The 9,000-nt window shown below is 49.1% G+C and overlaps 1 non-coding gene across 1 annotated transcript; it reads right to left on the bottom strand.

Annotated features, from left to right (window-relative positions):
• Positions 1–3,216: 3,216 nt before the first annotated feature.
• On the bottom strand, positions 3,217–3,298 carry trnas-gcu (transfer RNA serine (anticodon GCU)). The gene has a single exon. It is a non-coding gene; the product is annotated as a tRNA-Ser (tRNA).
• Between the last annotated feature and the right edge of the window lie 5,702 nt (positions 3,299–9,000).

Genomic DNA, 9,000 nt, shown 5'->3' with positions numbered 1-9,000 from the left:
TGTGTGTGTGTGTGTGTGTGTGTGTGTGTGTGTGTGTGTGTTTGTCTCTGTGTGTGTGTGTGTTTGTCTCTGTGTGTGTGTGTGTTTGTCTGTGTGTGCGCACCTGTGTGTGCAGCAGCTGGTTCAGCGCTCTCAGCAGTTCGATGGTGAATTTCAGCTGTTCCACAGTCAGCTGGTCGATGTTGTGCGTGGACCTGCTGAGCTGCCGTAACTTCCTGTTGAAGTGGCCGAGGCTCCTCTGGTGGGCGTCGCTCTGTGAGCGCAGCTGGGGCACAGAACAGGAAGATTGGAGATCGTCTGACGCAATTTTGTTTTAGGGTCATGTGTTTGTTCACCTGCAGCAGTTTAAATAAAGCTCATCCAAAGATCATCCTGATGATGACTTCAAACAGACCGAGTGGAAACTCATTTACAGACAAAGGTGGATTTCAAAATAAAAGTCTTTCATCATCTGCAGAAATTAAAAAAATAACCTGGTTATGACGAAGGACGCCATAAATAAAAACTCTGCGTCACGATGTTCAAGGAGGAAACAGATCAGACAACTGCAAGCTAACTGTTGTCTGCTCTAACAAAGCCAGCATCACCCGGGAGTCAGGACATCCTGAAGCTCGTAACTCTGAACCACCCTCACAAGGATGGGAGTCAAATCCACACGTGCAGAGCACAAAGGACTGGCGGTTCATTGGCTTCAGCTCTCAGCCACCTCCTCCATGCCGCAAGGCGGGCTGAGATGGGCTGCTGACTGAGTGCTGAGCCTGCGGGCTGTTAGCGCAGATGTTGCAGTGCTCTCTCTCAGCATGAGCGAGCCGGTGGGTGATAGATGAACTCTACATGTCTTATATTTCACGCTGCAGCCTTGTTGTTGAAACAGTGATGAAGTTTGTGCTGCAGTTGCAGAAGATCACAGGAAACTCGCACTCTTGCAGCTCTGCAGTGTCGTGGACTCGAGACTCTCGGGTTTGGAGGACACGACAGGTTTGGATGGGCAGTAAACAGCTGCACACATTCGAAGAGGCTCACGGTGCTGCTGAACCCGACCGCCAACGGCTCCTTGAGGAAAGCTCTGCAGCTGGACAGGATATCTCCGGTCTGCCGGAGCAGGCGGGCATCGAGCACTCTACCATCTGAGCTCAGACTCAGCATGAGGTGAAGCCAGAGTCCCTGTACCAGGTGGCCGAGAGGTTAAGGCGATTGACTGCTAATCCATTGTGCTCTTTACCAAATGGACCATCCCAGCCTTGCCGTATTGGTCTATTTGATTCACCTTTACTTTTATTGTTTATTTTATTTTATTTTCACTTGCTACACACGGGACAGACATGACTGGGGAAAAGAAAAACAGCTGAGAAGAGGGACGGGGATAAAGGGCAAAAAACAAAAACCAACAAAACAAACAGACAAAAGATACAAATATCAATCACCTGGATCACCTGTTGAGAAAGAAAAAAGAAAGCAAGCAGAAGAGAACAAGAGTAATAGAATAAACAACATCACAATGATATATGGGAATATGACAGTAAATACTAAATATTAAACATTATTGTGCAGCACATAAGATCAACAGAACACAGTGTGCTTTGAGGTAGGAGCCAAAAAGGGTGTAGTTTGTGGGTGTGATCACCCGTGTGTACACCTGTGAGCATGGACGCGCTTGTTTTTTTAAAAGGTTCCTTCATGTAATAATCTGCTAGAGGGTGTGGGGGGGCCACAGCCCCGTCCTCCAGGGCATGAAGCAGGTATGGAGGAGATCAAAACTCCAGACATCCAGAGGCCCCCAGAACACAAGAGACCAAGGAAGACCAACAGAGGGGCAGCTGCGCCACTGTCCCAGAAAGAGCTGAGGAGAGTCCCAGATGAGGGCTCACTCAGCAGCCGCGGAGCAGAAGCCAGGGGGGGGTTGCAGTGACGCGCCCGTGAGCTCCGCCGGCAGCCAGCTGTGCCTGAGTGACCGAGCCCCAGGCCGAGAGGCCGGGGGCACCCCACCTCCGAAGTGGCCCGAGCGAGCCCCAGGCTCCAGGCCCGGACAAGCGGCCACCAAGGAGTGAGCCGGTGTGTACCTGGACGCCCATCACCGGACAGAGAGAACCACCAACGCACCGATGTCTGAGGGAGTCCGCCATTGGCAGGGGGAGTGGTGGTGGGGGGAGAGAGGCCTCCAAACCTTGGAGGGCCTGAGATGTCCCCAGAGAGGTGGCGCCTGACACCCAACCTGACATATAGACACAGACATACAGGCACACACAGATACAAACATCCATGCGCCCCCGCCGCCAAAACAATAAACGTGAGAGTCGTCAGCTGATGTCTTGATATTGGAAGGAGCTGTTTTTGTGATACCCACCAGACTGTTCTGCAGGAGTCTGTGCCTGCTCTGACTCCTCTGCACCTCCTCCTCTGGCTCCTCAAAGGGCACCACCTGGTCCCGGTCCAGCCGGGCTTCCGGCCGGGCCTGCGGTCTGCTCATGTGTTCCTGGCTGTGCTTGTGAGCCATGGTGGTCCTGGTCTGCTGGATGGTCCCAGAGCACTGATGCCAGCATCTGGGCAGTGTGAGGTTAGGCCTGACGGGACGAGAAGTCAGAGGTCAGAGGTCAGCTAGAGGAATTCATATAAAAAGCACACGAACAGCCGAGGTGGGCTGGATTTGGATCAGAACTGTGAGCTGAGAACGAAAACACGCTCACATCTTTAGATTTATTCCAGCTTTTATTTCACAATCACAACACATGGAAGTTTGTATTTATATGAACTCTTTTTGTAGTTTGATTTAGACATCATTTATTCACTTTATAGTTAACTACGTGGCTTCTTAAATGTCATTAGAGAATTATTTATGATTTATTACTATTTCTGGATGCATCGTCAATCATCCAGGTAAGAAAAATCCCCCAAAGTTGAATGAGTTGCTGTTAACCACGCCCCTTTCTTCCTCCTGTCTCACCGTGGTCATGTGACCCGCTCACTCTCATGTCGCAGTGAGCTGACAGCATCATCCACGCCTCGCTGCGAGGATCAAAAGACACAAAAATCAGGACTGAAGACTCTATTGTTGTTTTTATTCCAGAGTTTATTTTTATATTTCTGACTTGATTTAAGTTTTTATTTCCTTCTCCGACATCCTTTCTTTATGACTTATTTCTACACAACGTTGTTTTCCTTAGCAGGATGCAGACATGCTGATGTCTCCATGCTTAACTCCATAAAACTCACTCAAGCCGATGAGGATGGGATTCGAACCCACGTGTGCAGAGCACAATGGATTAGCAGTCCATTGCCTTAACCTCTCGGCCACCTCATCTGTGTGAAGCCTGATCGCGCACACGCTCAGCATACTGTGAGTATGAAACAGCTCAGAGCGCTGTCTGAGACACGTGACGTGAGGCTGACGTCCAAATCTGAACTGCAGACATCGTGTTTGATGCTCCAGGATCAGCTGGAGAGGACGATCCAGCAGATGGACTCATTATGTCTTCATGAAGTCATGCTGTGTCCTCCACAGAGACACGCTTGTGCAGGGACGATGTGGCCAAGTGGTTAAGGCGATGGACTGCTAAGCCCATCGTCGTTGATTCAAATCCCATTCTCATCGACTTGGTTAAGTTTTAAGGAGTTCAGCATAAAGACATCAGTGTGTCTGTAGCCTGCTGACAGTCTTTCAACACCTCGTCATCCTCCGTCTTCTCTTCTTTATCTCCCCCAATTCTTGCCTTTCTGCGCTCCTGTGGTTGTGTCCACTTCTTTGTTCTGCTCAGCTTCGGGTTTCAGCCTCAAGGCCTGGTTCCTGCCTGGGCCTCGAGCTTGCCTGAAGCCGGGCTGTTTGTAGCAAGCACAGGGATGCATCGTTTTGGGTCCACATCTCTAGTCTCAGACTACAGCCCCACGAAGCCGTTGTAATCAAACTTTTTGAGGTACAAATGTATTCGTAAAGCTGATGCTGATAAAAACAACGTTGTGTAGAAATAGGTCGCAGCGGTCCTCACAGTGAGGCATGGATGATGCTGTTAGCTCACTGCGGTGTGAGCAGGTCACATGACCACGGTGTCAAAGCAGGAAGAAACACCGACCTGCTCGCCTCAGACCGGGATTCATCTTCCTGCCGCTCCTCCGCTGGACCTGAGAGCTGAGCCGGAAGTCTGTGGACGTCTTCCTGCAGACAGACGAGAGCCCTGCTTCACCTCTGTGTCTGATCTGTGGGCATCATCAGTATTACCAATATCTGATCCATACGAGCCCACGTCCAGTTACATCAGAGCAGGACTGGAGACAAGACAAGACTGTGTGTGTGAGTGTGTGAGTGTATGCTTGTTTGTGTTCAATTGTCAGACTCAGGCTGATGTTGTGGTCTTGTTGGGGAGGTTACCTGATGAAGCGTGCAGGCTCAACTGTCTGTAAAAGCATGTATGAAACACACCTGAGCTCTGGGCTGATTTAATGAAGACGTGATCACAGGTCACATGACTCAGAGGCTGTTTAGGCTGAAATCCTGCTGCTCTGCTCTGAGTGACCTGCAGACATTCACGTACCTGTCCCAGCGGCACCTTCTGTCTTAGCTCCTCCCTCAGTTGCTGAAGCTCCACCTCCAGCTGTGCCTGGTGTCTGCTGCTTTGCACTTGTCTCTCCCTGAGAGCCTGCACCTCCATCCTGAGTGCAAACAGCTCCCCCTGCTGGACAGACATGCTCTGAAACACAGACAGACCCTCAGGCAGTCAGGTGGGCGTGTTAAACAGTGACACCTGCAAAATAACACACTCACCTGCGTGTGAGACCTGGCTAAGTCCTCCAGCTGTGTGCAGTGCCTCTGAGCATCCTCCAGGTGGAGCTGCAGAGTCAGATTTTCAGCCTGCAGAGTGTGTACCTGCTGCTGAGAGCAATGAGCCTGAAACACACACACTCTTCATTTACCAGATTCATCAGTAGTTAGACTGCACATGTTCATGACCGCAGGAGGTAAAAATGAAGCCAGGATGGAAAACCTGCGTTATCTCTGATGGCCACCAGATGGCGACACTTCCTGTTCTATAGAAGTATGAGAAACCAGCCTTCTGAACTCTGACCTCTGCCAACAGTTTGATACAAAGTCAAATTCATTCTTTACATTTTGATCATGTGACTTCAATCTGCATGCTGATTGGCTAATGACTTCTAGTTACTCGTTTTTTTAGTCAGATCCGCCCCTCCACATCACATCTGCTAGTTTGCAACCAAGATGGCGCTGGAGGAAACATTAACCTGAGGGCTTCAGAAACCAGTGAGCCACGTGACGGCGTCAGCCTCGCTTCCTCGTGAGCATGCTTTTATTCATCGCAGCTCTTGGGTGAATAAGCCAGCAGAGGGCGTGCTGTGGGTGCAGCTGGGCCATCAACCATTAAGTAAGCATATGGATCGGCGGCACAGCAGGGGGCTCTGACACTGTCCTCTGTGAACGGACGCAGTGGACCATTTTGTATTAGCGTTCTGCCAATGTGTGCTGATTGGTCGGTTAGGACAGGATGCCATCCTTCGATGGCGCTCATCAGACAGACATCAGGAGGTTGTGGTGGCTGCAGGTGATGCTACTAGGGGGCAGCTGCTCGCCTCACACCCCAAATCAAAGTGGAAGGTACCGTAAAGTGTCTTGATGCATCCTCAGTCATCCAGGTAAGTAAATAAAATCCAAAAGTTGATTCTGTTCATCTGGACGTAGCGTTTTGTGGGAGAAACGTTTTTTCATCATTCAGGTGACGTCTTCAGTCTCAGCTGACTGCAGTTTTCAATCTTATAAACAGGACATTTGCATAATGACTGAAACCCACTGAAGGAACAATGGGCTGGGAGGTCAGTTCATTCATCATGATTATGCTAATTCTCATGACCATTGATCAACAACCACTTATCAATGTCCATGAGTACCATTCACAGAGAGTTGGGGAATGGCTGCAATCACAGCATTGTAAGATGGTGACAGATGTACCCTTAAGCCCCCTCCTCCATTCAGAGATGGTCTTTCCCTTTTCACGTAAACGGCCTCCTTGACTCCGCCCTCAAACCAGCGTTCCTCCCTGTCCAGGATGTTACATCCTCATCACTGAAAGAGTGTCCACTGGCCTGTAGGTGTAAATAGACTGCAGAGTCCTGGCCTGACGAGGTGGCTCTTCTGTGTTGTAGCCAGAGGTTGTTTGGTTTCCCCGATGTATAAATCCTGCCAATCCTCCTGCACTTACCAGCGTACACTATGTTACTCTGTTTGTGTCGGGGACCCGATCCTGGACCCGTTTTTGGTGCAGCGTGTTTTGGGGTTTAAAAGCCACAGAGACCCGGTGTTTAGAAAAAATGCATCTCAGCTGCTCCGATACTCCTGACACATACGGGATCACTACAGGTTTTGCTTAGGCAGCGGTTGTCCTTCTCTCCTGGATCAGCTGGAGCTTTCTTTAGGAGCCTTCCCAGCTTTGACAAAAGTCCAGCTGGGATAACCACATTTACTCAGGGCCTTCTTGATGTTCTTCTGCCTCCCTGGCTGCTGTGTCAGTGGGGATGGTGTTCGCTCAGTGTTGTAGCGTCCTGATGACGCCCAGTTTGTGCTCCAGTGGATGATGAGAGTCAAACCTTAAATACTGATCCGTATGTGTAGGTTTACGGTACACGTCAGCTTTTAGATGTCCCCCATTACTGATGGAAATCTCACAGTCTAAGAAAGCTAACCTGCCACTTTTCATATCCTCCCTGGTGAATTTGATGTGTCGGTCCACCGAGTTAATGTGATCTGTGAAGTGTGGTACGTCCTGAGATTTGATTTTCACCCAGGTGTCATCCACATACCTGAACCAATGAATTGGTGGTGTTCCAGGGTAGGATAGCAAAGCCCTGTTTTCAATTCAATTCAATTTTATTTATGCAGTGCCAAATCACAACAACAGTCGCCTCAAGGCGCTTTATATTGTACAGTAGACCCTAAAATAATAGATACAGAGAAAAACCCAACAATCATATGACCCGCTATAAGCAAGCACTTTGGTGACAGTGGGAAGGAAAAAATCCCTTTTAACAGGAAGAAACCTCCGGCAGAACAAGGCTCAGGGAGGGGCGGGGCCATCTGCTGTGATTGGTTGGGGTGAGAGAAGGAAGATAGGATAAAGACATGCTGTGGAAGAGAGACAGAGGTTAATAACAAGTATGATTCAATGCAGAGAGGTCTGTTAACACATAGTGAGTGAAGAAGAAACACCCAGTGCATCATGGGAATCCCCCGGCAGCCTACGTCTATTGCAGCATAACTAAGGGAGGATTCAGGGTCACCTGGTCCAGCCCTAAGTATATGCTTTAGCAAAAAGGAAAGTTTGAAGCCTAATCTTGAAAGTAGAGATAGTGTCTGTATCCTGAATTCAAACTGGAAGCTGGTTTCACAGAAGAGGGGCCTGAAAACTGAAGGCTCTGCCTCCCATTCTACTTTTAAATACTCTAGGAACAACAAGTAAGCCTGCAGAGCGAGAGCGAAGTGCTCTAATAGGGTGATATGGTACTACAAGGTCATTAAGATCTTCCACTTCTTCCATGCACAAATTGGCCACAATGGGTGAAACTGGGGAACCCATGGCACACCCATGTTTCTGTCTGTACCCACATAGCAAAATTGGTATAGCCCGGATCTGGCCCACACAATCTGCTTACACATGGCCCACATACCGCAAAGAATGACGGCCCTTTGGTGGCCCAGATCAGGTTTGCCAGAGGTGGCCCACACATGGGCCAGCACAGGACCACCAGTGTGTCTGCAACTGGCCTTTGTGCTGGCCCATGTGTGGGCCACCTCTGGAAAACCAGATGTGTAAGTTGTTTGCAGTCACAGGCCAGTTGCAGACACACTGCTGGCCCTGTGCTGGCCCAGAACAGTTTCAGCTCTGGCCCCAGATGTCAGCCTAATGTGTACCCTAATCAAGCCATGTAATAACAACATGTGCCCGAACATAATAGTGCAAAAGTAACATGACGAATCTCTGTTCAGAAACTGAATGGGCTGATTTTTATATGCACTTTTCTACTCTCCCAGATTACTCAAAGTGCTCTATACAACATGCCACATTTACACACTTTCTCTAAACTGAATGCTTCCTAATTACATTCATACACATTCACACTCTTCACTGGAAGAGCCAGGGATTGAACCACTAACCTTCCGATCAGTAGGTGACCTGCTCTACCTCCTGAGCAAAAGCCACTCAGTGGTAAACATGAGTAAACCGTCACTAGGTTTTGGATAAAGTGTACACTCACAAACCAGTCAAACCTGCATTTGAAATGTTGGCTACCATAGAAGTATAGTATTGCAACATGACATTTGGATCTTCTAACTAAAATAGAAAAACAGGAACATAAATAGTGCCATCATTGCCAGACCTGGCCCACATCTGGTTGACATACACCCTGCCATGACATCAGTCAGTCAGAAGTGCCAGCTTGATGCCGGATCCAGGCTAGACCTGTTTTCTATGGGCCTGGGCCACATAAACCAACCACAATCGGGCCAGATGTGGCATGCCATCACATAAACAGTGCCATCTACGCCAGGCCTGGCCCATATCTGGATGACATACCACTTACAATGCCAGAAGTCAGCCAGCAGTGCCGTCTTGACACCAGATCTGTGCCAGACCTGTGTGCTATGTGGGTAGTACTGACCCTTGTATGTGAAACAGGTGGAATGAAGACACAGTTCAAACACACTTGGTCGATGCTGAGAGTGGTCCTGTTGCTGAAGTTGGGGTCATCCTGTAATCTCTTACGAACCATCTCCAACGCTTCCGTGACTGGGATGGTGAAGAGAGATGTAATGTCGTACGAGACCATGGTTTCATCTGCCTCCATGATGACATCTCTCACCTTCTCAACAAAATCCAGGGTGTTCTGGATGTGGTGTTCAGAGCTGCCTACCAACGGGTTGAGGATCGAAGCCAGAAGCTTGGAGATGTTATAGGTGACCTAGTTGATCATGCAGACAATCGGTCTTAAAGGTGCACCCTGTTT

Source organism: Pundamilia nyererei, unplaced genomic scaffold (assembly GCF_000239375.1).
Source record: "Pundamilia nyererei isolate P.nyererei 1_Seehausen unplaced genomic scaffold, PunNye1.0 scaffold00238, whole genome shotgun sequence".
Lineage (NCBI taxonomy): Eukaryota > Metazoa > Chordata > Actinopteri > Cichliformes > Cichlidae > Pundamilia > Pundamilia nyererei.
This window is presented reverse-complemented; position numbering and strand designations above follow the sequence as displayed.